The sequence below is a fragment of the Lycorma delicatula genome, chromosome 2 (genome assembly GCF_047948215.1).
Source record: "Lycorma delicatula isolate Av1 chromosome 2, ASM4794821v1, whole genome shotgun sequence".
Classification (NCBI taxonomy): Eukaryota; Metazoa; Arthropoda; class Insecta; order Hemiptera; family Fulgoridae; genus Lycorma; species Lycorma delicatula.
In genome coordinates this window covers 18,566,914-18,594,563 of record NC_134456.1, presented here as the reverse complement: position 1 = coordinate 18,594,563, position 27,650 = coordinate 18,566,914, and the positions used below count along the sequence as shown (strand labels likewise).

General features: G+C 27.2%; 1 protein-coding gene across 1 annotated transcript in view; it reads left to right on the top strand.

The window, feature by feature from the left end:
- Nucleotides 1-1,519: 1,519 nt before the first annotated feature.
- Nucleotides 1,520-27,650, top strand: part of LOC142320517 (alpha-tocopherol transfer protein-like) — a 141,057-nt gene continuing 114,926 nt past the window's right edge. The window contains exon 1 of the mRNA XM_075358392.1: nt 1,520-1,642. The gene's annotated coding sequence lies outside the window, so the exon portion shown is untranslated. The remainder of the gene's footprint in view (nt 1,643-27,650) is intronic.

Genomic DNA, 27,650 nt, shown 5'->3' with positions numbered 1-27,650 from the left:
TGGGTTCTCCGTTTGTAGACAAAACATCTGAAAAATAATAAAATAAAACTCTCAAAATATTATTAAAAAAATATTTTAAAAAATGTAAAAGTTTAATCGATAAGTTTATAGACAAAATTAGCTGACAAAATGTTTCCACTAAACCTTCGTCCTGAAGGTTTAACCAAATTGTCCTAATTTGGTTATTTTAACTAACACAACTTCTTTTTACAACACTTTTCCATAAAAAATATTTCTGACTAGCGCTTTCATATCGTTAGAATAGATAATTTCAAAATTACTTTGTAAATTTTCTATAAATCTCAAACATCGCAGAAAGAATCTCTAATGAAATCGTTAACCTTTACTAAAAAAATAAATTTATGAATAGTTCAACAGTAATGAAATACACTTAACTTTGGATAATTTTAAATTAAATTCTGCTATAATAATTCGATTTACTCCTTTCATTTAACTCTACTCACGTCATCATTAAAATAATTTTGAACTCCAAAAAAATGATCATCTTTTTCTTACCTGATTGTGGACAAATTAAAAATTTTAGATTGCCTTTTCCTTAAACTTAAATATACCCTTTAAATGACTCAATCGTATAATATTGTTACAATTACAGTATTATATTTTATAAAACAATGATACAAAATGTATTTGATTAAACCCTTTGCCATACGAAATGATCCTTAAAAAAAAATCAAATGAGTTAACCGCAAATCGAATAATGCATTCGAAAATTATCAGGAGTTTATTGGAACTTAGGCAATCTAAAATTTATAAATTTTTATTTCTAGAATCTTTTGTTAATATTTTCATACAGTAGCAACCCGAGCTGTCGATAAGGCAAAATTTCAACTAAACTTTGTTAATAAAGAAAAGGTGCATGCTCATTAATTTTAAAATATCTATATACATAATTACGAAAAATAAATCGGTTATTACATATAATAGTTTAGTCAGATTTTCACATATAAAATCTTAAATGTGTAAATTAAATTAAGATCAAATAGTAGATAGTAATTCTTTTGTTTGTTCGAATCTTACTTTAAAAATTTAACTAATAAGTCAATTTGTAAAATTGTGATAGTATATCCTGTATAAAGTTTTAACATATTTTTTTCATTTTTCATTTTTGTTAAATAATATTATTTACCTTAGCGTTCAAATTTTTCGAATTTAATTTTAAGGTTCAAGAGAAAATTATCCCTACTTAAATGTTAGTTTACTAGTGTTGAAAAACATAATATTTATATCGCATTTTAGAAAAAATACGACTAGATTAGTATCAATACTATTAAAGTACTGAAAAAAAGGATTATCAATTACATAATTAAAATAAATTTTTATACTTTTATTATTTTGTTGAAAATAATTATTATACTGTATTATGCATGAGTGTGGTGTATCTAAATCGACTTTGTTACTTTGTTGACCGATATATTCACGGCGGTGTGGCAACGATCTGTAGAAATTGTAGTATATGGAGGGGGCTCTGCCCTCGCTGTTCTCGGGGCCAACACACACTCACCACAGTATGGTCTGTCAGTGTGAATAGTTGAGGTTGTTTAGTTTCTTCGTTCATTCTGTTCACCACTTCTTTTTATTTGTTATTCATTTCATCGATCTTATTGTTGATACCTTCTACATAGTAAGTTTCGTATAAAATACATTTCAGTTTATTTTTTGAAGTTATTTTATTTATAAATGTTTTTCGTTGTAATTAACAAGTAATATAAAAAAATAAACACCTATTTTATAATTGATGTAAAGATAAAATAAATTGTTAGTCTCACCTGACTCATGAAAGGCTTCTTAGGGAGGGTTCGTAATGTTATGCTTAAATGTTATGTTTACGATACTTAAATAACTATCCGATTTGTTTATTTTATGTTCTTTATTATTACTATTTCATAATCGTAAGTTTTTCTTTTTACCAGAGCAATACACACATTTTTAAATGATATTTATATTTAATTACTATTCAATAAAGTTGATAAATGGATTAAACATAAATCAATGAAACTTTGATTTCGTATTCTAAATGGAAAAAAAAAACAAGATTTCAGAGTGTTCTATAATAACTGAAAATGAGATTTATACGCGTTTGAATTGTTATTTAGCCAAGAAAAATTGTTAATTTAAAAAAAAATATAAGTGAAAATATTTATCAAAAAAATATTTTGGAAGGCTATTAATTTGTTTCCATGTTAACTGAAGAAATAAACGCAGATCTCTCTTATTGATTAATGTATATGCTTTTTATTTATCAACCGTTTTCTGAGTAATTAGAAGTAATTTAATTTTTGTGAAGCTAAGACAAGAATTAATTAAATCTATAAAAGTAATATTGTTAAAAACGCTTTAACTACGTAACTCCTTTAGGCTGAATTTTTTCTGGAACTGGCTATGACCGTAATTTTATTTAACTTCTAGTGTAAAATTAGTATGTAAATAACCGAACTAATTGCCAAATATTGTTTAATTTCCATTTTTGTTTTAATCCTTTTAAAATATAAAAAAAATAAATGAATTTCCAGATTTAGTACTGCAAGATTAGTATTACTATATAGAGAAAATCGTACACAGTGATATTTGTATTATACATTGCAAAACAAGAAATAAAAATTTATTTATATTGAAAATATTAGAAATATGAAATACTGAAAAATTACTAACCGTAATTTAATGAAAAATCGTTCAAAAGACAATTACCAAGTTGTCTAAGTACTGGTTTTCTGACCTACTTTCTTTATCTAACCATATCTATTTGGTTAATTATCTGAATACTATGAGAAATATTTCTATGTATGTTGAGAAAGAAGTGAAAAATTATAAATCGGGAAGTAATTTTGTATTTTCTATGTTTCTGATGAATTATTTTATGTTTTACTTTTGAGTTGTTTAGTTTATATGTAAATCCTACATTTATTATTCTTTTCTATAAAATAAAAATATAATGAGAAAACCTGTTAATTGTGTAATTATTTGGTCTATTAATTTAGCCAAACTCTATAATCGAATTTCTATAATCTTCTGCTAGTTAGAAAGGTAATTTCATTTTTATGAAGACAAGAATTGATTAGATTACATAAGAATCTATTATTACCAAAAGCGGTTAAGAGATAATAAAAAAGGAGACTGTACAATTAGGAATTGTAAAAGTCCATGAGGAAAACGTTTTTGGTTTGAATCAAAGTGGGAATTTGGAGTTAATGAATAATACTGACTTAATTCTTTGCAGATTTAACTGTCTCCTTTCCTAAACTGTCACCGACAGCCCTAAATGGGGCAGTTTTTACCAGATAATTTTCCAATCTTTCAGGTGGTCTTATTTCAGTGGTCGGTTGATCTTTTTCTTGGTTTCCATAAACTTCATTCTAGGAAAAATGTTTTCCATTAGTAACTATCCAGTCACCTAAGCATAAAGCACTCGCTTTTAAAAATACCAATAATCTAAAGTAAGAGAATCTAAGGTCGGTTATGTAAGGTAAGTGTCTCTTTTATAAGAATAACTTCTCTATACTTTTTGAACTGTTCTCTAAATAAATTTTCTCTAGATAATTCCCTAAATTAAAATAAAAAAAGAAAAGAATTTAATTCCCTAAATTAAATTGCCAGAAAGAATGAGGAAAGCCGTTACATAAAAAAAACTTATATTCACATATTCTCCCGGGATAATACACATTTCAATTCATTCGATTTTTGGGTAATAAAATAGCGTACAATTAAGGAGGTGTATCGATCCATCGATTTGTTAGGTTTAACTTAACACAACATATAGTTAATGTATCACTGTCCACCAGTCGATTAGGTCTAACCTCTCCTTTTTTAAAGTATTTGAGTAATTTTTTTTGTCCTAAGCAATATTAGCTTTTAGCTAAAACACTCTCAATTTTATTTAATTACTTAGTTTTACATTTCAGATATTCCAATCAGTTTGTTTCTCGCTTTATTTTCTTTGAACTCAGATTATCATAAAATGTTTCTTTCTATACGTGACGTATATTTTATTTTGTAACATTGGGTTTACACACTTACAAAGCTGATCATAATCAGAGAATTTCATTCATTTTAGATAGTTGAATATTAAAATTAAATAAGAACTACACATAAATAAATAAGTATTTATAAATAAAATTTTACTATATTTTATAAGGTAATACAGTATGAATATAAGACTTTAAAAAATAAATATATTTTTGTAATAGATAAATATTTGTTTACAAAATTCCATACTAATATTTTGTGTAAATTTTTATCGGTATTTAAAATTATAACTTACTTAAAATACGAAATTACGAAAATTTAAAGAATTCTAAAAACTCCTTTTTCAGTCCTCCTTCAGGAAATATTGTTATTCATGTTAATGCACTTATATTAGTCAAAATACGTCTGCTAAATTTTGATTAGCACGAGTTGTACTATCTTAAATGTGAGACTATATTCTGTTCATTAAACAAGTAGTCATTCAATGTGATAATTTTCAATTTTTTTAAATCTATTTTCTTGTTTGTTATTTAGATATCTTTTCTTTGTAATACATATGAGAAAGAAAAGACTTTTTGATTTAAATGGAAAGAAATTGGTTCTGAAACAATAGAGTCATACAAGAACTAATTTACATCGATACTTTTATTACGTTCACAATTAATGTGTGCGCGTGTGCGTGCAAACTTATGCAACTGCGATTAATCTATATCGCATTCAATTTAGTTTTAAGATACTGTATACTCTATAAATTTGATTGTTTATATTTCTATTATTTCTTTAAAAAATCAAGGATAATGATCAATTCACTCCTCAATCACATTTTTATCAGACTTTCCAAATTTATTTCAGTACTAACTTTTTTTTACAAAGAACTAAATCTACTTTTTTAACCTTCTAATTTTTATCTTACCTCGACTTTTGTGGTTCATACAAAATGCCTTATATGGTAGGCGCAAAAAATTCTAAAAATATTGATTGTATAATGTAACCGTTTATCATAAACACAAAAAAAAAAATGCTGACTTTAAGTTAAATAGGTTAAAAATTAGGAAAAAAGGTATTGTTTTAAGATAAGTTTACTTTCAAATTTTTGTTGAAATGTTTCTAAATAGACGTTAAAAAATATTTCGTATTGAAGCTAGACTTTTATTTTTAAGTAAATCTGTGATTGAAAGTTTTTATTTTATATTAATATTATATATAAATATATATATATATAAAACACAAAAAAATTAAATAATTTTTAATTCAATATATTCATTAATGGCGATCATTATTTATAATAAATAACTTTAAAGATTAATTTTACTTGTGTAACTGCTTGTATTATCTGTGTATGTTTTGAGCCTGTGAGTGTGGTGTTTGTGTGTGTACTTCCGGTAAATTCTTCGGTTAAGTATTTGATTTAATAACATGAATACACGTGGAAGTTAACCTTGATAAATCTTTTTTTAGTTGACATTAATTTATGACTCAATCAGGGATATTATGAAAAAAAAGAACAATATGTATAGAAAAAGTCTTTAATCATGGTAATCAGTTAAATTGCTGTGCTGCATTAATTGTCAGTAGTTTTTTTGAAAACTATTATTATTTTATTATAAAGTACAGACAATTTATTCATCACGACATGATGTTATGGTTACATAAATTGTGTTGATAGTAGTTAGTATTTTTAAAACTAAAATCAGAAGAACGGGATAATTCTTTAATAAATTGTGTATACATACTTTTATGAAGACAGCAACAAAGACAATAATCCATAATTTGTGGTTAAAATTTACGTTCATTTTATGTAGTTTAATTAAATGTAAAAAAAATAAGGGAAAGGTGACTGTAAAAAATTTATCAGTCGATTTATTTTTTGATATGCTCTAATTCTATCATGGAATATTTTTTTCAAAATTGTTATATAATTTTTAAATTACGGGGAAAATGGCTTATAAATTTATTAAAAAATTTTCATCATCGTCATAAATAATTATGATAAAACAGGAAGTAAATTATGAAGAGAATTTTTTGTATGAAAGTTTTTTTTACTTCCTTGTACGAAGTAAAAGAAGTATTGTGATCGCGAAAAATTTCGGTTTTCAGATTTCAACGGAAATATCCATTTTTGACCATCCCTGAATCAATTTTGACAATTTTGGCGTGTACGTACGTATGTATCTCGCATAACTCAAAAAGATTAGCCGTAGGATGTTGAAATTTTGGATTTAGAACTGTTGTAACATCTAATTGTGCATTGTGCACTTTTCCTTTTGATTGCAATCGACTGGATCAAAAGTGTCCAAAAAAGCCCAAAATCCAAAACATTTGGATATTGGACTTTTTATTAACTGTAGTAATAAGTTCTCATTGAGAGCTTTTCGACGATATATCACGTAAGTGGTACTTATTTTCGTTGGTTATAGGCAAATAAAATTTTAATTAATGACACATTTAGATCTTAAAGGGGAAGGCACATCGGTTCGAATCAGACTTCAGTTCCTTTTTTGTTTTTTATTTTTTTTTAAATTTAAATATACTGGTTTATTAATAATTATTAACCTGTGATTGTAAAAAAAATTACAGTAATTCAATAATAACAGTAACAAATATGAAAATATATCAGAAGTTATAAATGAAATAAAATGTTATGTAGTTTTTATGTTAAAAAAATGTGTATATGTAATTTAATAGGCGTACAAGGAAGTTAAGTGGTATCCACATCAGATTTTTTTATTTATTAATATTAATAATAAATAATTCCCCTTAATTTCAGGGACCTTATTTTTTCTTCAGGTGAGAAATAACATTTGAAGCACAGAAATATGTCAATTCTGACTAGCATTCAACCAGCAACCATCTACATGAAACTCTGAGACTTCACTCAGCCAGATAGATGAGCAATTAATTTCTCTCATCAATAAAATTGGATTAATTTGTTGTACAAGTATCTTAACATTATTCAGTAATAGTTAGATTCTATAGGAATAAATTTTTTACTGCATTAACCTACGATAAATTATTTTTAAATATTTATGAGACTTAATTAAAAAGTACAATTTGGACATAAGGTTCGATTGCGAGAATAGAATAGAGTCAAGCTTTCATATGTTGAAGATATTAAATTTATTAGATATTAAATTTAATATTGACATACGTTTTTATTTTTATTTAGTGTATATTTTCGTAACTACTAGACAAGTACTTACCCCTTTTTCAACCATCTTCTTAAAAGATGTACCTCAATTCGATTCGTATATATTATTCTTCTGTATGTTTTAAAAAATTCCACCATTTCGTTGATTCCTTTATTTTACTCTCGCGGTTCGGAAAGAAGTTTCATACAAATAATTTTAAATGAAACATTTTAAAACAAAAAGTTACAACTATTCCATATTGGCAATTTTAGGATGTATTTTATTTATTTAACGTCTAGTTTTAGGTTGCTACAACGTAAAGAAATATAATCTCATATCGTTAATATATCTAAAGTATTGTCGCACAAATGTTTAAAAAATGTGATGTGGACACCAAATGACTTCCTTGTAGGCCTATTAAATTACATACACATATTTTTTTTTAAATGGAAAGTACACGAAATTTTATTTCATTTATAACTTTTGATACTTTTTCATATTTTTTTTTTTTGTTATTGAATTATTGTAATTTTTTTCAGTAGAGGTTAATAATTATTAATAAATCAGTACATTTAAATTAAAAAATAAAATTAAAAAACAAAAAAGGAAATCAAGTCTGACTCGAACCGATGTGCCTTCCCCTTGTAAGATCTAAATATATCATTAATTAAAATTTTATTTCGCTATAACCAATGAAAATAAGTACCACTTATGTGATGTATCGTCGAAAAGCTCTCATTGAGGGCTTATTATTGCAGTTAATAAAAAGTCCAATATCCAAATAGATTTTGGGCTTTTTTGGACACTTTTGGTCCAGTCGATTGGAATCAAAAGGGAAGGTACACAACTAGATGTTACAACAGTTCTAAATAAAAAATTTCAACATCTTATGTTTTTGAGTTATGCGAGATACGTACTGACGTCATGCCAAAATTAGTTCAAATTGATTCAGTGATGGTCAAAAATGGATATTTCCGTTGAAATCTGAAAACCGAAATTTATCGCGATCACAATAATTCCTTTACTTCGTACAAGGAAGTAAAAAAGTTGTAAGAAAAGTAGATGGAAAAACAAATTTTTTAACTTATCATTTTAAATGAAGTAAGGTTATAAAAATAAATATTTTACTTCGTTCAATAAATAATTATACAAAGATAACGTCAGGACGTTGAGTAAAAAATTATTTAATTAAAATTTATTTAAATTATTTATTTTTAATATTTATTAATTATTATTAGCCTTATCAGTGTTGAATATTGTATTTGTAGGTGTATCGTATTCAAAATCAATTTATTAATTCTAAACAAGTAAACACACTGCAAGTAAACACACTAACAAGTAAACTTTGTTATATTCTTTGTGAATCAATCGCCCTCTACATATATACATGTAATATATATATATATATATACATGTAATACATATATATATATATATATTTATAGGCAGATTAATTATCAAAGAATGTATGATGAAAATAATGAAGAAATTCCATATAAACATACATTTGGAAACACTTCATTAACAATTGGCGGCAGGCGAAATATTTCGCCGTGTTTTCTGCGCTTTCGGTAAAATTAAATCTGACTCTAATTTCCAAATTAAGGTGTAAATCTAATGGTTGTTTTGAAACCTAAACCAGATATGAAAGAGTGAAAAATAGAATAGGTCCTAGAATTGTTTTTTTAATAATTTCCGAGAAATCTGGTGTAAAAGACAAAATATTGGGGGTCGAAAAACTCACTATTTTATGTTTGACGTAAAATAAATTTTTTAATAAAAACATAAGTCTTAAACAAAATTTGCAGGGAATTTGTTTCTGAGTAAAATTGTATGACTAAAGGCCACAGAAACTAAATACAAACGTAAACAATTTTCTAAGTTTATTAAAACTATTAAAAAATTAAATAAACTATTGAAAATGTCCTCAGCCACAGTGAATACAGCACTTTGCCTGACGTACAATGTTTTTGGTGGATTTCCATATTTCAAAAGGGTTGTTTTATAATAGTTGTATCGCACTGAGAATTCAAATAACTAACTCTTGTGTTGTATTACACTTCTATTAATATACTATTGATTTCAAGTGTTCAAGTGGCCACACAGATGGTCCAGAGGTGTTAAGTCAGGAGATTTTGGACACCAGTTGGCCACATCCAATTCACTTGTTTAAAATAGTCGTATTTAAATGTTATATAATTGTTAGAGAAAGGTGTGGAGTAGCATATCGTGCTGGAAAATAATTTACCTTTTTGTTATCAGAGGAACATCTTCCAATAGATTTAACAAATAATTGTGCAAAAGATTTAATGTAATTGTAAAATAGAAAGCAGCTATGATATTTAAATGGTAGAATATTAAAAAATTAAACTAACAGACCAACCAACTTAATTTTTTATGAGAAGAACAGAAATATGAAAATACAAAGAATATCTTAAGAAAATAAACCTTACTAAACTAAAACGCACTGAATATAAATAATAGAGATATAAATGTATAATTTTTTTTCAGTTTTCATTTAAGTTTCGACTTTTTAAAATAACACCAAATTAAAAATAAACTATTAAAAAGAAGTTACAAAAGAAAAAGGTTAAAAAGTTATTTATAAAAAAGTATTTAATAAAACTGCGTCTTAGACCCGAAGCTGTCAAAACGCATTTTACATATTAGTATTTTGTAAACTATTTTTAGCTTAACTTTTATAATTTATCAGTTGAGCAAAAACACTTGATAAAGATATTCAGGTATTGCATAATAACACTTAATAATTATATTAAGAATCAACATTATGTAATGATAATAAATTAAAAACAAAAATCATAAACCTATATAAACCATTTATTGTTTTATTTAAAAAGATATGAATATTCTTCTTATGTTGTCTGGAAGAAATTTATTATGGATCACCAGGGAAACTGCTTTCATAAAAAATATGAAAAATATTCGATGCATGAGGTAAGTAGTAGGATTTAAAAATACACGAAAAAATGAATCGATTTGAGAACTTCTTATTTTGAAGTCGGTAATGATTAAAACACATTATGTAATATTGGTGACAATATTAAATATTGCTGTTTCTTAATTAACATATATAAATCTCTGTTTCTTGTATTGTTTGTGTTAATAACTGCTTTTTCCTTCGTTTAATTTTTTTGTTGTAATTTTTAGTTTCTCTATTTACTTATTAATAAAACAAGATCCTGAATATTTCAACATATAGAAAGTATCTGAACTCTTTTTCAGCATATGTCTATGTTAAACAACTAATATCTTTGTTATTAATATAACATTATTTTATTGCAAAACAATTCGCTTGCATAGCAGTTAACCAAAGAAATGCTGGTTTCTGATTAAAGTAAAACAATCGTAAAGCTTTAGATGATCTCAATTCCATTTTAAGGATAATTAAAGAGGCTAATCGCTAATTTAATGACAATTGCCCCCTTTAGCAATCCTAATTAAATTACTAAAAATTTAATATCCTAATCAAACAATAATTTCTTTTCCTGTTAATAGTTTTATTAGAAATGATTTTAAGATAACATAAATTACAAAATTGCAGTTTACAGTTGCTTTGTTCTTGTTGCTGAATATCTTTCCTACATTGATGTAGAAATTATTTATTATTATTATTTTAAATTTGAAAAACTCAAAAATTGTTAAAAATATATATATATATATTTTTTAATTTTAAACTAAATTGACATTTTGATTATTAAAAAATAATTATCAGTAGATTCTGGGTATTAATGCATAAATAAATAAAAACAAGATGGAAATGAAGAAACAACACTGAAAAATTATAATTCAATTAGAAAATAATATTTAAGAACCACTAGTATTAAAAGAGTTTCTACTATTGCTCGTAAAATTAAAAAAAAAAAGCTGATTACTGTGGGTTGTTTTTGATGCACGGCTTACACATACACACACACACACACACAACTTAATTTATCATTTTATTTAAATGTAATATATTTTGGTTTATTTAATTCAATGATTCTAACTAAAGCGTGCGCGCATACCGTATTTAATTCGCGTGGGTGTGGCGGTACTAGTGGCGACGGTCGGCACTAACTAAACTAATGTAATTTCACAACTTACATAGAAAAAATCTCGCTTGTGCGGTCGGCAGCTGATGTAGCCGCGAGGCTTAACGCACAAGGTACCGGTCAACCTGGTGAACGTGTTCGAGACCCAGAGAGACCGAGTTTTATTTTATACTTAAAATATTATTCATTTATTTAATTCTATCGCTAACATGTAACGTCACAACATAGCAGATGACAACAGAATTTTTTTTTTGGATGGGGTGTGATGGGGTTATTGTAAAAACAATATTTGCAAATATTGTTATTTCTTATTTGATAACGAATGTGCCTAAGAAAAATATGACCGTAAATAGGCGAAATCTGAAGATATTGAGGGTGACCTTGATCTACAGCCTCATCCCCTTTACCTTTTAAGTTGAAAATTTAATGCCATTAATGCCCCATATATAGAAGTCATCTGACCAAGTTTGGTCAAAATCGGTCAGAAGTCCTGGAGATTTAAGGTGATTTAGAGGCCAACACCAAACGTACACACATACATACGAACATTAATATCCGGATTTTTTGTTCTTAGGTTTTTTGGGTTCTTTAGATTTCAGAATGTTAAGATACGTTGCAAACCGTATATACCCAAATTGGACCGATTACTATACTTTCCCTTCTAGAACTATAGCTCTGCTAATAGCGCTGTTTAGACGGGAAAGTGAAAAAGGAAAAAATGCTTAAACTATCTTTACAATTTAATTGCAATTGCCTTCGATACTCCTTATAATTTTAATATAAAGCTGTTATTATTTTTTATTTAATAAATATTGTAGCAATACTAGTTTTTTAATGTTTTGCAAGTATGGTTTATTTGTTATTAATTAATTATTATTTCTTAATTTTTAAATTAATTACTTGATTTATCTTTTTATTTTATTTATAACAATTAGTCAGTACCTAGTGACTATGACTTTGTTTAACAATCGAAATGACGATATTCTCGTATTTAAAGATTTTAATAATTTTTTTTGTAATCTGTATTTGAATTTAAGAATTTAAATCGTTCATCATAGCTCTTTACTTGTATTTTAAAAAGTTATTTTTAGAAAAGATATCTTCTCGTGAAACAAAATTGTTACATCAGTTCAATATTATCCGGTAAATTGCCATGAATTACTTTAGTTTACAAGTAAAAATAGTGGTAAGTTAATGGTGAGGTTAAAGATAAACGGAATGTGATATTTCAAGTTTTATTTTATACTAAATAGATTGTAATATAGTGACTCTAGATAATAGGTTTTTTAATTTTTAAATAAAAATCTAGGATGAAGAAATGAAATCAATTAACTTTCAGTTTTATTTTAATGCGATTACTTTCCGTGTATAATATTTTATTTTTTATAAATTATATATTTAATGAAAATTATGCATTAAAATTTATGACTAATTATGGTAAATGGTATATTTTTCTAAATTGTTATAGAAATGAATCCTTATATTTCGGAACAAAGAGTGTTCCGCTGTCAAGTGACTTTGTAAATTTGTATATAATTTTAACAATATTTTCTTCAGAAAATTAGTGTTTAGTAAATTATAAATAATAATACTCTACCAAAATGATGAAGTAATAAACAAAGAAATTATTTATTTTGCGACCCTGGGTCAAACCATAAATTAAAGTAGCCTACAGGAACTTTTTCTTTCTTTTTCCTGTTTAGCCTCCGGGAATTGCCGCTCAGGTATTACTTCAGAGGATGAATGAGGATGATATGTATGAGTGCAAATGAAGTGTAGTCTTGTATAGTCTCGGTTCGACCATTCCTAAGATGTGTGGTTAATTGAATCCCAACCACCAAAGAACACAAGATCTAGTATTTAAATCCTTATAAAAGTAACTAACTGCCTTTATTAGCACCTGAAAGCCTACAGAAATTACGCAAACATTTCATTTTTTTTCTTCTTGTTACCATAATCTCTAATACTCATTTAATCATATTTTGATGAGGAAGATGATACGAATAAAATTACACGCCAGGTTTAAAATATTATCAACAATAGTATTTTGTTTAATGTATCAAAATATCAGAAACTTAAAAATCTCCTCCATCATGAGTTTGTTAAGGTATAATTATTGGATGTAAATGATATTAAGAATTTTTCACGAACTTAATAATAATATTTTACGTCGTAAGCCATGATAACAAATTAATTTTTAATTATAGTTAAACACAAATTACTATGTAACATTTAACTCTTAATTTGTTAATATCCTTTTAATTCTAACTTTCTTTTACTTAATTTTTTTAATATAAATTGTACTTGTAAGATGGTGTGTGTGTAAATCCATGGTGTATAAATCCATGTATAAATGCATCCCCAAAAAATAATAAGTTAATAAATGAATTCATAGCCTACCTTCATATTGCAGATTATTATCCAAACAATTCTTTCTGTAGCGCTTTCATATTGTACACTTCTTTGCCAGGAGCGTTACCCATATTACTTGGATTTTTTTATAATAAATTTTATTTAAAAAATATATGATTTAAAACCAAGAAAACGCAATAATTTTCTTTCAGTAAATTTAAAATCAAACTTGATCGGAAGAATATTACGTATGTTTTAACCAGATTCCTAGGAAAATGCCCTCTGCTCGCGTCCGTGACAAAACTTAAGTTTCAAGTAATATATACTCTCTCCGGTATCTATTATAAGATGTAAAAGAGTAGATTGCAATACAGTAATCATGATCTGATAGAAAATTTTCCAATTAAAATTGGTCACCATAATATATGTGTACAGCCACTATGATCTGATTAATTCTCCGCTTCATTTATCCCATTTTCAAGAGATTTGAATAGCCACTATCACACTTGGGGTTATATTAATTCAGATAATAATGGATAATAAGTAGAGTCCGTATTATATACAGCATAAAAAGCTTGAAATATGCTTAAAATATACACGAAAAGTGTCAAAATATGCAACTTTAAATAATAAAAAAATCGTAATTTTTAGTTTTTTATTTCAAAATCAGCATACAGTTAGTAAGTAGTTGAATAACATATCGATAAATTCTATAATTAACAATTATTTGACATTTTGTTACTTTTGTAAACATAAACAATCAGAGGTACTGTTCCACAGCTGCTAAGTGCGTTCTAAGAGCCGTGCAGCTAATAGGTTTGGCCGGCTACAACGTAAGATTTCATTTATTAACAAGGTACTCTACCGAAAAATATTGTAAATTTAGCGAAAATGTGCTTCATCACTAGATTTTAAGGAAAATATGCGATAACCGGTGAGAATGAGCTTAATATGCAAATGCATATAATCTGGTCTCTAATAATAAGTTAAAGATTAGGCAACTTAATAAATAACATAATCTACTTCGGCATGTCAAATTAAGGGAATCTTCCACTCAGCAAAATGGAAGAAGGAATACAACCTGATTTATGCTTTGCGTCTTCTGATCTAAAAGAAAAAGCACATTCTCTAAAAATAATAAACTTTCTTAACTGTGAATTTCACTATATGACATCTGGTCATATAGTAATAGATAAAATAGTCATCCGGTAATAGATAAAATTTTAGAAAGTTCAAAGAACAGTATATTCTTTTATACTTGATGCGACTATAAGGTGGATCCCATCAAAAATTGAGAACTACAACAGGTTTGTTGGTTTAATTATGTGGGCAGTTTATCGTTAAGTTCCAAGAGGTTTCAGAAAATTATATATCCCTGGGTAGAACAAAGAATGCGAGAAATTTTATTATTGTTACAAGAGAATATGGAGACCCTGGATGTTTTGAGCCTTACTGGACTCTACTGCTTTTTACTTTTTACTTTATTTTCCTTTTTTTTTCCGGAGACTAAAAAGCCTCCGGAACCACCGTAAGGTACTTCAGAGGATGAATGAAGATGATATGTAAAAATGTAAGTGTAGTCTTGTACAGTCTCAGGTCAACCGTTCCTGATATGTGTGGTTAATTGAAACCCAACCACCAAAGAAAATCGGTATCGACGATCGGTATCCACGATCTAGTACTCAAATCGTATAAAAGTAACTTCCTTTACTAGGATTTGAACCTTAGAACTCTCGACTTCGAAATCAGCTGATTAGCGTTGACCAGTAGACCAACCCGGTGGGTCGGACTCTACTGCTGACCTTTTATAACCTCACTGGCTCGCTTAAGAGATTAACTAGAGAATTTGGACTAATATTTTTAAATACAAATTGAGCCTACTGTGACAAATTTAAAAATGGCATGAGTTGTTTGCTCTAAAACTAATTAATTATTTATTTTTCTCACTAATATAAATAAACAACTTTTAATATTTTAATAAAAAAATTACAATGAAGGCTATTACTGGTGACGAAGTTGTTGATAAAGTTGGCAGTAAGGACTACTGCTGACGAAGTTGTGTACACAAAGAAAGGGCTTGAATAGGAAATAAATGATATAGTTAGCGTTAGAAAGGTAAATTTCTATTTAATTATTGTTACATAACGAATTAAAAATGAATTTAGGTGTTTAATTATTTTTATTAAAATAATTGATTTTATGAGTTAAAATAATTCCCAAATTTTTACGATAGGAAAATGTATTAAATGCAAAAAAAACATTGCTAATATGGAGTTATATTAATTGACTTATTTATATAGCTATAAATACGAACACACACACATATATATATATATACATACACAGAATGAGTAAATCCGTGTTTATTTAATGAACTGGCTGAATTAATAGAGCTATTCTACTGGATTGTATTTCTAACTCATTAAAAAAAAATTTCAGGTAAAAAATTCATCTCATCAACGGTTGTAATTGGTCGCTTAGTCTGTTTTTGCTTAATAAGAAAGGAAAAATTATTTTTACTGTAATTTTAAAGGTGGTTTATTTATTTATAATTTTATTTTATACACCAATCAGATGATAATTATTCTAATGCATTAATAAACTTAATTTAAATGAATATGAACATTTTGTTATATTACGTATAAAATATGGGACAGTAATATTTCTCAACGTTCTGTTTGTTGCGTAATATCAATGAAATAAACGTGTATGATTAGATGAAACAAAGTTCTTAGATTTTAAACAATTTAGATTTACCGAATAAATTTTACGAAAAATATGATATTATAAATGAAAGAATAACTTGTTTTTTTATTTTAAATTAAAAATCACTCGTAATTTTCAATGAAAATAAGTAGGTCAATTGAATATAAGTTTTATGTAACTTTTTTTTATTAAATTTTATTAATTAAGTAGGCTTATATTTATGACTTAAATAGGATGATAATATTTAAATTTATTTTAAGTAGATCAAACTTTAAATCAAACAGGTAGAGTCTAGTTCATTTAAGTACGAGTATAACGCATTTAATTTATTACGCATGATAATGTAATTTATGTGTAGTTTATTACATTGCAGTTTTCTTGAACATGGCACAGTTTGGTACAATAACTATTATATATTTTTCTAAGAACAGCTTACCAAAATCCCAATTTGACTTTCTCAAGCGCTTTCGGCTATTCTGCCATCTTCAGGAGGAGTATAATTATGATTAAATTATATGAAACTTACATAATTATTTTATATATGTAAAAATTGGTCGTCATTTCGTTAAAGTTCGTCAAAAATTAATATTTTAAGTCAAAGTGACTACGTCCGTATTGTAATAGTTTTACAATTGTTATCTATAATAGTAATTGTGAAACTATTACAATACGGACGTAGTCACTCTGACCTAAAATTTGAACTTTTAACGAACATTAATATATGTAAAGTACACATTAGTATATTTTATATATGTAAAAATTGGTCGTCATTTCGTTAAAGTTCGTCAAAAATTAATATTTTAAGTCAAAGTGACTACGTCCGTATTGTAATAGTTTTACAATTGTTATCTATAATAGTAATTGTGAAACTATTACAATACGGACGTAGTCACTCTGACCTAAAATTTGAACTTTTAACGAACATTAACAAAATGACGATCAGTTGTTATGTATATATATAATTTAATTATAAGTTAAAATATATATATATAAAATATATAAAGCTTATATATTTTACCTAATATACAAACATTAAAATAAAATATAATTTTTTGAAATAGTAAGTACCAATACATTTTGTTCATATACCCAAGTTTTTGTTATTTATAGAATAAGAAATGGATTTGTTGAGCATTTTTGACTTCAATTCGCTTTAAGATAGAAACACACAGACAAAGTTACTACTAACACGAAATATAAACAAGAGCTTTCATAACTATTAATTTCAATTAAACTTAAATTTCAGACTATTAGTTCAGAGTATTATCAATTGATTTTTAATGAAGAGAAAATTATAATAACCATTTGTGAGATCACATACAATAGTCGAACAAAATTGTGAAATCCAATTTTCTACCATTTTTCTTTTCTAATTTGAAATTACTGTTAGACCTCTTTAATTTAACAGTAGAAGAATGTACTATGTGCTTTCAGATTATTACAGTTATGGGTAGAAAATGGAAGAGAATACATTTTTTGACTAGTAATTTTGTTAGTACCGACAGAATGTGTTGTATATTTGTAACTCTTACAAGCTAAGGTTTTTAATTTGCATACCCTGAACAATTTCAAACAAATAATGTTTTTGAAAATTCTAAATTATATATTTTGTGACCTTAATATTTTTCCTGCTCTCTCTCTCTCTCCTCCCCCCGCTAAAATAACATATGCATATGTTGTTTTTTATTTCTTAAGTTTTATAAGTTTATTTTCTTTAAGTTTTAATTGGTTCTCTAACCTTACCAACAAAGGTGAATATTCCATAAAGAATCATATCTTCGCACAATTGTCAGTGATATGTGATAAGTATTCACATTTTTTATGTAATAATATTTACATAAATTTATTTGTAATGGAATTTATTACACTCGGGTTTCAAATTATATTTAAAAGGTTACATCTATTTGATTTTAGCTATGAATAAGACGTATGAGTCTTTTGCATTTTAATAATATTCTAGAACTTATCGGCTTTACGTCATTCTTACTTCATTTCATGATCAACTAGTTCTGTACTAAGAGAAATTTCTTCATGAAACGAAGGTTAGACTGTACTTGTAGAGTAAACTGTACTGAATCACATCTGCTACAAGAATAAAATGAAAGTAATGTAACACAGATTTATTTAAAAATTATGCAATGTAATGTTCATTTATGTAAGTTTTTTAAATTTTTATCTTCTTTGTTTTGGGTGTTTTTTTTTTACGTGCGTCATCAATTATTTGCATATTTTTTCTAGGAATAAAAATGATGTGATAGGTTTTCATAAGTGTCGCTTACTTTTTCTACAAAACTCTGGTAACGCTTTTTGCTAATTGCCGTAAGTATACTATAATTTATTGCATTGGTAACCGTAGTACCGAATGTCCGGAAAAGAACTCAGCGATTTTAAATTAAATTTACTTTATCGAATTTGAAATTACAAATATATGTGTTTTATTACATGAAATTATAAAGTCTAAAGTTTATTCTACTTAATATAACAATATGAGCAGCGTTTACATCACTGCAGACATCAAACCGATAATCCACTCATTCCGTACACTGGCGAGCATGTCTGCAAGAATCGCTTCCACGGCTGCTGTTATATTTTGGAATAGGTGGTTGAGTGACTGGAGTTTTTCTTGGTATATGATGTATTTTACACAGCCCCCAAAAAAGAAATCCATAGGCGTCAAATCGGGAGTTCGCGGTTGCCAAGCGGTGGGAGCTTCTCTGTCTAGCCAGTCTTCTGGGAACCTGTCGTTGAACGCAGTCCGCTCAACTACTGCAATATATGAAGTTTATATAAATTAGTTTGGCATATTGCTGAAATCAATCAGCAATCCTAACAGACAGTGGCCATCAGTTTGCGTCCAAATGGCTGACCTTTGTTGGTCTGGTTGGTGATTGAGGATGGTGATTGAGGCATTCACTTGAATGCCGTTTTCTCTTTGGCGTGTAATACGAAATCCATGATTTATCGACGGTAATAACTGAATTAAGGAATTCATCACTTTTTTTCTGTGTAGGGTATAAAAAATTCCAAAGCAGATCCCATTCGGATTTTTTGTGATGTTCCGTTAAGATGTGCGGTACCCAACGTGTACAAACCTTTCTGAAGCCTAAATGGTCATGAACAATGCGACCAATAACGGCTCTTGAAACAACAGGAAAAACATGGACTAGGTCGGAAATTGTTGAGCGACGATCTTTTCTGATTTCGTCATCGACGCGTTTCATCATCGCGTTTCAACAAGTCCTCGATGATTATCGAGAGCCTCTAAATATCAACATTCTTCATCGTGCACGTAAATTCTGTTATTTCTAAACCTTTCACATCATTCTTTCATTTATTACATTATCACCGTACAAAGCAACCAACTGCTTATAAATTTCTGCCACCTTAACGTTATGATATTTAAAAAAAGTATGACCACGTATTTCACAGTCGGCGGCAACATCGATTTTCCTGTTCATTTTATAACGTAATAACTCACACGTAATTAAAGATACTACAACGCGTCAAGTTGCAGACAGCAATTCAGTGAATACATTAATAGCTTGGCCATGAACGACACAGATTCACCAACCTTAAGGAGAGAAATTTCAGAAGTCTTTACTTTCGAGATATCCCTCGTACACTGGTCCGACTTTGTTCCCTGGATTTCTCGCTGTTTCTAAAGTTCAAATTTAAAGTAAAAGGATGAAAATTTCTGACAATTCTGATATTTTGGTTTATGTTCTAAATAAACTGATGGGTGTTATGAAAAAGAAATTCCAGAATTGTTTTCAGAAAAAGAAACCATTGTAACGTGGAGATATAAAAGGAGAATACTTCGAACGTCACTAATGTGTAGTTCCAAATGTATGTTAGTTACAAGTTCATTTCAAGAATTAAAATCTCAAACTTCATAAATTATTTGGTAATTTTTAGCATGGTTTTATTCGTTCAGTTTTATGTATATTGTAAGTTTTGATTAAAAGGACATTTGTTTTTGTTTTTTATTAACGGATATGAAAGAACCCTTAAAGTCAAAAATAAAAACACTATTTTTTGTATATAATTATTAATTATAAAGATTAATATATTTTCTGAATATTCTCCGTGATGTGTTGAAAAATGTAGTGTATTTTTTAAACATAAAAGTTAGAATTTATTTTTTCGTAGAAATCTTTTTCAATAAATTTGTTCAGGTGACTTCGACTTTGAAAGAAAATTGTTTGCTAATAAGGTAGACTTAAATATTAATATATTCTTTAAAACAATCGATCTAATTACAGAATCAGAATGATATTTGCGCCACACATAAATGTGTTGCAATCGCAAACGAGCGTATCTGTGAAGAATGGTGGAATGAGTTTTCTTAAAAAAAAAAACACATCGAAAATCCTCCTTACGTTATAATAAATTTTTCCGCTATTGGTGTAAAAATAAAAATTAGTTCTAAGATTTAAAATAATATCATTTGTTTCTATTTATAAACCGATTTTTATATATTGAATTTATATTTAAAGTAGACCTAAATCTAATTAAATTATTGGTTATTATTATTGGAAACAGCTGTGAATTGAAAATTGTAAAAAAAATACTAAATAAATCTTTATCTCCCAGAAAAAAAATTGTTTATCCAGGTGATATCTACTGTCATTATAGACTTAAAAAAAATAATAATTTTTAGTCAAAACCAATAAATGTAAATTTAAACAACAATTTTGAAGAAACTAATTTCTTAGAAAAACCACCAATACGATAATTAATTAATTTTTTTATTTTACATTTGGCATGTAATTCTTCCAGGAAATTATTATTTTTTTTTATTCTTTATTAGTTTTGAAAAGAATATACCATATTTGTTTATAGTACTTCACAAAAGAATGATTCAAGGTTATGAAGTAACTTATTGTAGGAATATAGTCCATATAGTTAAATAAATTACATTTTAATGACTCAGTTGAGGTCAGAGTTGTCTTTATTAACTTGTAAAATTAACATTAAGATAATTAAAAAAAGGAAAGTTAATTCAATTTCAATCGTTACATTTTAATTAATATTTAATGTCAGTTTCATGGAATATTAACCGTTTAAAATTAAAAATTAAGAGCAGAGCGTTATATATAAATTTATTACTCGATTTATAAGCGTTCCAGAGAAAATCACAATTTAAGACTTTTTAATCTGCATTACTGTAAACTGTCAAAAAGAATGTTACTTATTGCAACATTATATTGGCATTTAATTACCGCGTAATTAACTGAACCTTATTTTTAATTACTTTAGAAAGTGCTATTTTTATAAAATACTTTCATAACAATATAGATATTAAACTTTCATTACAGCTATTAATGAAAATTATGCAACTTTATTATTTAGGTACTATAAGTGCCGACAAATAAGAAAATTCTGACATATATTTAGTCTGGAAGGTAATATAATGATTCTTATACGGATTCTATCTAAATAAAATTTAAACGATTTAACTGCAATTCAAGTACCCCGAATTTTGAAGTGTCTACCTTTTTTATTTTTTATTTTTTGTTTCTCAAATATATTGAATAATACAACAAAACAAGATCGTCATATATTTAGCAAGATCGTTAGATTTTTAAATCTAAAAACGTATTTAATAGTGGAAAGAATGGAGAGGAAACATCGCAATGTTTACTAAAATGTTTTTTTTTTTTTATTTTAATACATCAATATGCTGTCAATTATCAGTTTTAGAATGTAACAGAAATCGTAAATGATGTGATCGCAGACACTGTACTTTCACAAACACTCTTACAATGTACGCATCATATTTGACCTTTAGTAGAATACAACCTAACTAGAGAATAGATTGAAAGAGGCACTGAAATATTATACATTCTATCTTTGGTATCTTTTATCAATTAGAATTTGTTCAATCAAAACTCTTGAAAATTTCTCTCATCACGCTTTTTATAATTTGTCAATATTATATTAGTTTTTATTCTGGCTGAGACGTATGTTAAGCACCTGAGACAAAGAGGTGGAGTTAATTTTAAGAATAATGATGCTCGATATGCAGTAGTCCTTGTAGTGAATAAAGAGTGTAGTTTATCACTAGTACGGTTCTGTATCTCGTGAATTTTGTTGAATTTAGCTTGCCGATGTATTACAATATGATATGCTCGTTGAGGAAGGTAGAGTGAAATGACTTCAATTTCCACTTTAGATTTTAATCCTTGCTTGAAATTTTTTTACCTTTTAAATAGCTGTGCTAGTTATGGAATCGAAATGTATCGCATAAAAGGTCGTCTATTACTTTTTTAGATTTGGCTGTTAAGATAAATATGGTGTAATAGTACTGCAAGTTATTCTCTTTCATATTAAAAATATCACGTTACAAACGACTAGAATTAAAATATTAATAAAAATTCGTACCGGTGATGAAAAACATAATCTATAGATTCTCTGGTTTTTTTTTTATATAAGTACTTTTGTAATATATATTTTTTATTTTACGCTTTCGCCGTTTTAAAAAGTGTATTTCTTTATCATAATGATGCAGATTAGGAAGAGTAAGTACTCGTATGTTTGAATTAATTCACTGTTACCAAATAAAACCTGATATAATTTATAAAAGTATGATTTTTTTTCATATTATGTAAATAAAATCCTACTTTATTTTCTAACCTCGATTAAAATATTAAAACTCTTTTATTTTATTTATGTAAAAAGACTAAACTGTAGACCATTACAATCTTTTAAAGATTTTGTAAGCTAATTTATTTATTATCTCCCTATTTTGTTGTAGAATCAATTAATCGTTAGTTATTATAGATTCATTATATTATCGTATAAAATTAATATTTCTTTGCAGTATAATGATACACAACGTGGTTAATAGACTAATCTTTAAGTAAGGTAATTGTTAAATAAAAGCAAAAATAAAAGTCTAGGTCAAATATTAAGAAAAAGGATTAAAAATTTTCACGCTAGTCATTATATTTCTTGTTGCCCTTTGAAATGTTTAACTGTTCTTAAATAAATATTGTATTATTTATACGTAAAGGCTGTCATTAGTATAAGTAATAGAAAGATATTTTATTTCAGCTTTGAAAAAAGAAGAATTTAGAATTCTATTGTAAATTAAGAATAATATACAATTTCTAATTTTATTATTTGTTTTGATATGTTGTATATTAACAAAAAAGCGGCCTTGGGTAGTATAATTTTTATATTTAAAACGAATAGAAATTAAGAGGTCATAAAAAATCTTTGCTAAAACAAAAATTAAAAGAGCAATAAAAAATTTAATTACGCGGTTTTTGTTAAATGTGTTTTTTTCAAGAACTATTCTTTTAAAACTTAAAAAATAATATTCAAATATTTATATAAATTATTGGAATAATTGACGTTGCTAGAAAGCGGAGTAACTAAGTCTTGTTGTCACAACATGATCCTGCTGTCGCACATGATACCCTTATTATAAAAAAGCTATTTAAAATATTAGATGGTCGAATACCAAAAATATAACTTTAGGCTATCGGGAGTTTATATAAAGAGATTAAATTATGGGATCAATTTTTTTATTCTTTTGAAATATCTAGTTCTTCGCCAGGATTGCTTCTTGTCTTCGACTTTAATTAAAGGGTACTTAAACATAATGCCACTATGATAATAAACATAAACAACGATTTAGATAACATTTGTTTGCAAATGATTAAGTTGTTATAGAATCTGATGAATATGACATAATATATGATGAGAAAACTGATGGAAATTTATATGAAAAATCACCGACTATAAGTTTTAATTAATAGGAGTTGTTTAGTTATCGGGATGCCAGGACAAAATGTACAAATAGAAGGCTAAAAAATCGAGGCGTGCGACGAATATAATAACTATTTAGGAGTAATATCAAGGAAGGAAGATGATAGCGTAAGAGAAATAGGGATCATGATTTCCTGAGGAAGAAAAGTAGACAAAAATATTTGTCTAAGAAGATTCGAGATAAACTAAAAAAAAGAACTGGAAATTCTATCAAAAATATGTGCTCAAATAGTTTGCTAAAACGTAGGAGTTACCAGAAATAAATATAAGAAGGATCTCCTAAATGGTTTTTTTTGGACAAATGGATTTCTTGTCGCGTTTTCAGATTAGATGACGTAAGGATCAATGAGATTGGTATACAGTGTAGGAAACTGAAGAAAGAAGATTAAAAGGATTTGATTCATTTGAGAATGCTGGATGAAGATAAATGGCGCATATTGAGTTTCCGCAGGCCTTTTTAAGAAGTGGATGTATGTTATTGTGGAGGTAATTAGAACAAGAGGTTTATAAGAAAATAATTATGAAGATAAACGAAAATAGAGTTCGGGATATAACAAACAGCTTTGACTAAACTGTAAACAATCAGTAAAATACCGCAATTTACATAATTATTTTATCCCCCAAAAAATGTAATTAAATTATCGAATTTAAAATTACAAGCTAATAAACATGATTTCTTTCCAAAAATTAATTTACTAAATACTCTAAATTTTAAAAACACGTATATTTTGGTATTTTCTTTAATAAGTAAATTGTAATGTAAAGTCTCTCTGCTTTCCGGTATAGAGTCTTATGTTGTACAAACTTTCTTCTGAATTTCCGATACAGTTCTAAATAATCACTCTATTCGAATTCTCTACAGCCTTGAAGTACAGTTACAACCTCGTTGCGATTTCAATGCCTTTAATATCAGGCTTGAAATAAGGCTGATATTTTCCGTTTTCAGTTTCCTTTATCTTCCTCTTCTAATATGTCGGTTTCCATTCCTTCCTTTTCCTTATCGTTTGTTTTACTAAGCATGGTTTTATCACACTAAAAAAAAATAAAGTTTTATGGTATTTATTTCATTCCAGTTTTTGTGTTCTTAGAATCCGTGAGACTTCCAGTACTTGAGTCTTCATCACATAAATTGAAGCTTACTGTGCTGAAAAAGTTTTCGATGGTTGAATTTTTAACATCATTTCATTCGATTAAATCAAGCCGTTTGTTGTATTCATTTATTTAGTTCAGTATTTGGAAACGGATGCATCGATCGCTTTCCAAACATCACTTATTAATTTAATTTTGTACCTTTATTCGAATGCAAACAAAGCATTTGGAATATGTAACATTACTTAAAATATTCATTAATAATAATTTTTAATAATACTATTCATTATTAATATTATGATAATTAAAAGGTCTAAGAAACTGTTTTGTAATTAATGTTTAAAAAATAATTTTCTGGTGGGAGAAGTAAGCATGACAGCGTAATACAGAGTGAACAACATAAAACCGAACCCATAATGTAACCGCTGCAGAATCGATAGGTTATTTTGGAATGGAATTTTATGAATGATACGGATATATTAAATAAGAAAAACAGATATAAATGTTGCACTTATTTACCTTATTGTTGCAAAAGATGATCAAACTGACCACCCTGGACATCGATGCACTATTTAGAGTATCATATTGAGAGTCTTCTGATGCAAAACGTTGTTGTCAATTGCGTTGATTTCTCTTAAATTTTCACCTTCAGTTCATCAATATTATGGGGATTAAATGCATAAACTCTTTCCTTTAAGTAAATCCAAAGGAAAAACTCGCAAGTAAATAACTCTGGGGAACGTCGAGGCCACCGTCCTCTGCTGATAGCAAGTTCGTTTGTGAAAGCTGCATGAACGCGATTCAGTGAAACGTTTGATCTGTGACACGTTGCTCCGTCTTGTTGGAAGAACCTGTATTCTTTTTCATTATCAGTTAATTGCGCATAGAATTCTTCGAAAATTGTGAGGTAAACTTGTGTATTGACAGTCCGGTCAATAAATATTGGTTCCACTATACTATTTCTGGAAACGGCACACCAAACACCAATTTTCTCATCGTGAAATGGACGCTCGAATATCTCGTGAGGATTCCTCGCCATCCAATACATGGTGTTCTGCAAATTAACATGGCCGGATAAATGAAACCGTCCCTCGTCTGACATGAAATACGAATCGCGTCTATCTGTCCAACAACAATGTTTTCGAGAAGCCAGTTGCAATAATCAAGTCGTTTTGGTTCGTCTGTCTCCTTCAGCTGTTGTACAGTTGTAATGCGATACGGCTTCAATTTTAAAACATGGAGAATTTTACATGATGTTTATTTAACAACAAATTGTATGTTAATAAGAGACAAATCCTAAAAGAATGTCTTAAATTAAAATTTATTCTAAAAGATAGAAAGGTAAAAATGTTCAATTCATTTAAAAATGTATAATTTTTTGAGGTAGTTGCCAGATTAAAAATAACTATCAACAATTTCTATCATGATGCAAAATTCAAAAAGTTAAGTTCAGTTATTAAATTGAATAAGTATATTTTTTTTAGTTTAGTCGTTTTTAATTTTGTTTTAATTAAAATTTTGACAGCGCTACCAAAAGAGGTCCCGTATGAAAAATTGAAGAAACGCATAAGTGATAAGTTTATATAAGTTATATAAGTTTATATAAGTTAATACAAATAAAAAAAACAAAAGAACACGCTGCTGAACAGTCACTCTAATAAGCATGACTTAAGCTCTCTGAAATGCAAAAATATGATTTTTTTTTAGCGGTTTTGATAAAATAAAAAAGAAAATGCAATGAACTGCATTTAACTTTCTGTTGTATCAGATGCAAACTGATTACTAATGAATTTGAGCTAAGGTTCACCGGAATTCGGAAATACAAAATGTATTAATTAGTCTTTTCATAAACTAATTTCTTTTAAGTTGTTTCCTTAAATTTTCACGTATAATTTATATTTCGTATAGCAGAATATCAGGGTGTATATAATTCAGTAACGCCTTAATATGCAAAAATTAATTAAATATTTAGGAAGTATAATAAGGGTAAATAAAACTATTGCTATTAAAAAAGAATTAAATTAGCAGTTACTGGCTTATGTTTTGTTATTTTTTATAGCGTCTAACTACGACTTGGGCTTATTTATTTAATGTAAGTTGTTAATGTTAAAAACAGTTTTGAAATAAAGTATATCTTACGTACACGTCAAATGTTGGTTTATACTAAATATATTTTTAGAACACAATTATTATGCTAATTTTGTATTTGACACTACTGTTGTTATTCAAAATCAATATTGTGGCTCTGTCTTGTTTATTGTTTTAGTATTTAGTAGTTTTTATAGAATTCTTCTATTTGTGGTAACACTCGTATGTAACAGTAAATACGAAAATTAACCTTAAATGTAGGACGTAAGTAGATAAATAGGTAATAAATGTTAGTTGTTAATGCAATAAATATGTACTTAAAAGTTATTTAAATTGTAAATATTAATATCAGAACATAAAGGTTAATACCTATTAAAAATATAATTTTTTCAAATCGTCTCTGCAGAATGTAGAAAATGTATTTTTTCGCTAAAAGAGTCTTCCACATTCAACAGGACAAAAGAGGAATTTTTTCTAC